This window comes from Scomber scombrus, chromosome 5, assembly GCF_963691925.1.
Source record: "Scomber scombrus chromosome 5, fScoSco1.1, whole genome shotgun sequence".
In the NCBI taxonomy this organism is placed as follows: domain Eukaryota; kingdom Metazoa; phylum Chordata; class Actinopteri; order Scombriformes; family Scombridae; genus Scomber; species Scomber scombrus.
Genome location: NC_084974.1, coordinates 33,287,814 through 33,291,314, shown reverse-complemented (window position 1 = coordinate 33,291,314; position 3,501 = coordinate 33,287,814). Strand labels below are relative to the sequence as shown.

Here is a 3,501-nt window from a genome sequence, read left to right as displayed (position 1 = left end):
AGAGCACAACTCCAGAACCTTGTTAACCCTTGAACAGGCAAGAGTGGAAAATGAGATGTAAAAACTAAAATCCTAGTTATCTCATGTGCACCTAAGTAAAACATTTCCACAAATCTACTTTTATAATATTTTGTATATTTTGGATTTTTATGAGTTGTATCTCCTCCAAAATACATCGTCCCTATTAAGGTATAAAAATGGTCATAATGGTAAACAACTGAATGCTTTATTTGATAAAGACAAATGATACATTCTTGCTTTCTCTGCTCATTAATATCACACATACTAGTTTTGTAAACTGAGTTTTATTATTTATATCAAAGTATAAACCAACCACAAGCTTCAATTCTACCAATCTAGTTGTCCCAATTCAAGGCACATACAATTGAATAACCACCTTAACCAATCGTGCTCCGATAAAGGTGTTAAAGAGTCTGTATCTCCTGGTGCACGCTGCCTGTTTAAGGGTTAAAAGGGCAGAAAAATAATGGGCACTTACCCCCCATCCTCTTTACATGAGATTTTTGAGTTGTCACCAGGCGGGGAGTTCTGGTCCTCTGAAATGAGGCCAACGCGGAAGTAATTTAAAACTGCATTCTATCAAAAGGCCACCAGGGGGCGACCGTTTTGGTGTCAAAAGGACTTCCGTCTCTATACAAGTCAATGGAGAATTCACCAACTTCTCACTTGATTTCTAACCTCAGTAAACGTTTTCAAAATGTGTTTATGGTCTCAATCGCTAGTTTAAAGCCTTCTTCAATGCAGTATGATGTTCATTTGGGACATTTTGGCCTCCCTGATTTTATATGTGATGATAAAGCAGGGTATGCATTAGGGCGTGGCTACGTCGTGATTGACAGGTTGATTGGTTAACAGGTTCAGGAGGGCGCCTCATGCTCCTCCTGAACCTGTGAACCAATCAACCTGTCGCCACCTGGTGGCCTTTTGATAGAATGCAGTTTAAAGTTACTTCGGCGTTGGCCTCATTTCAGAGGACCAGAACTCCCCGCCTGATAATGACACAGGAAGCTTATTAACATCAAAACCAGTAATAAGCAGAGACTGAATGTTACTGTACAACTGTATGTGTGGCTAATAAAAAACAACGTTTAGTTTGTATGGTTTGATGAGAGAATGTTTAAAATTATAAAGATAAATATATTTAAACGTCTCCCGCCTTTTTGTACCGGCAGCTCCGCGGACACCTCTGTTTACCATAATTTCCCGGCATGCCTTTCTCAGGTCCTTTTCCGCCATTTTCGCCCCACAGAGGAAGGTGAGTTTCCAACATGTCGCCAAAAAAACTGCAAATATCTGTTTTAATTCTGCGGTAATCCCGCTCCATCTTCCCGCCGCGGCTCCACCGGGCCCCGGTACGCTCTCCTGCCGGTTGCCGTGGCTGTGCGGCCCGGGATGCCGGAGATCCAGACCGGATGGAGCTGAGAGCGGCTCGCCGAGCGGAGAGTAGCCGAGGGGGAGACGCTGCATGTCGGGGAGAGTCTCAGCGGAGAGCCACTGTTTGAACCGTGTCTGCCCGGTGTTAGAACCGGAGGTTACCCGGTGTTACCCGGTGTTATTACCGGAGGTTTCCCGGTGTTAGAACCCTTCCTGCATTATTACCGGAGGTTTCCCGGTGTTAGAACCCATCCTGCTTTATTACCGGAGGGTTCCCGGTGTTAGAACCACGTCTGCATTATTACCGGAGGGTTCCCGGTGTTAGAACATTCCTGCATTATTACCGGAGGTTTCCCGGTGTTAGAACCCATCCTGCTTTATTACCGGAGGTTTCCCGGTGTTAGAACCCATCCTGCTTTATTACCGGAGGTTTCCCGGTGTTAGAACCCTGTCTGCTTTATTACCGGAGGTTTCCCGGTGTTAGAACCCTGTCTGCTTTATTAGCGGAGGTTTCCCGGTGTTAGAACCCATCCTGCTTTATTACCGGAGGTTTCCCGGTGTTAGAACCCATCCTGCTGTATTACCGGAGGTTTCCCGGTGTTAGAACCCTGTCTGCTTTATTACCGGAGGTTTCCCGGTGTTAGAACCCATCCTGCTTTATTACCGGAGGTTTCCCGGTGTTAGAACCCATCCTGCGTGATTACCGGAGGTTTCCCGGTGTTAGAACCCATCCTGTGTGATTACCGGAGGTTTCCCGGTGTTAGAACCCATCCTGTGTGATTACCGGAGGTTTCCCGGTGTTAGAACCCATCCTGCTGTATTACCGGAGGTTTCCCGGTGTTAAAACCCTGTCTGCTTTATTACCGGAGGTTTCCCGGTGTTAGAACCCATCCTGCGTGATTACCGGAGGTTTCCCGGTGTTAGAACCCATCCTGCGTGATTACCGGAGGTTTCCCGGTGTTAGAACCCATCCTGCTGTATTACCGGAGGTTTCCTGGTGTTAGAACCCTTCCTGCTTTATTACCGGAGTTATAAGTTTGTTTATTTCTCCGTGGGGACGAAGTTCATCATTAAACTGTTTCAGAGAACTAAAAACGTAAAAACTCCTAAAACAAACTAACACATAATAAACAGTTCATGTTGCTTCCAGTAGTTGAGCTTGTTTATTTCCTGTTATCAGCTGAGTGAAGATCAGACAGATGTTTGCAGCATCAGTCTTACTGTGATCGGTTATAAAGGACGGCAGCAGATATCCAGACATTAGGGTTAAAGTGCAGGATGGACAGAGACATAAATACATGAATAAAGTAAAGCAGAAGTTACTCAGTGTTAGACGCTGCTGTTCTCATTAAATAAACCCACCGTGCTCTGTCTGTATATATTATGTATTATTATATAATCTTAATTTATCTCTGTAGTGAACCAGAATGAAGCATCAGACTCAAACACTGAAGAGACTGTTAGAGGATTTAATTCAGTGAAGCTCAAAGTGATGAATGTTTATTACTGAGGTTACATAAGTGGTGGGGGGGTACTTGGGTGCTTTACATTGAATGGTGTTAATATGTTGACCTCCATGTATGTTAATGGACAAAATATTAGGAACACCTTTCAATATAAAGCACCTTAATGCACCACAATCACTCAATAATGACCATAAAGCAGAATAAATAGAGTTAAGTAGTTATATTCAGCAGCATTTTACACATTGCACCAATATCAGCTGTTTAGCCGGTTAGCCTGAAACTTGTTGCTATAGTAACAGCATGGTTACCTGTCTGATGACATCACAAGGCGCTGTTTGCATCAGCTGAGCAGGTTTCTGCCTCAGATGATGTTTTAACCAGCGGTCTGTGTTTGTTTCCTTAAAGCTGCCGGTGTGTTCAGGGTCAAAGTCAGACTGTGGGACAAAGCAGCTCCGGTGTTTCGGTTTAACTTAATAATTTTTTTGTCTTTAATATGTAAATGTGTGCAGGTTTCCCAGCGTTATATAACTGTTGGATTTATGGCTGAGATTCTCCATCAGACACAGAATAATGAACTCTGTTGTTGGAGGATCAGCGTCCAGATGTTCACTGAGGCTGAAACACAGAACAGCTGTTAGAA

At 44.0% G+C, this 3,501-nt stretch overlaps 1 protein-coding gene across 1 annotated transcript in view; it reads left to right on the top strand.

The window, feature by feature from the left end:
• Positions 1 to 1,237: 1,237 nt before the first annotated feature.
• Positions 1,238 to 3,501, top strand: part of rpl35a (ribosomal protein L35a) — a 7,410-nt gene continuing 5,146 nt past the window's right edge. Inside the window, exon 1 of the mRNA XM_062418641.1 lies at positions 1,238 to 1,276. The gene's annotated coding sequence lies outside the window, so the exon portion shown is untranslated. The remainder of the gene's footprint in view (positions 1,277 to 3,501) is intronic.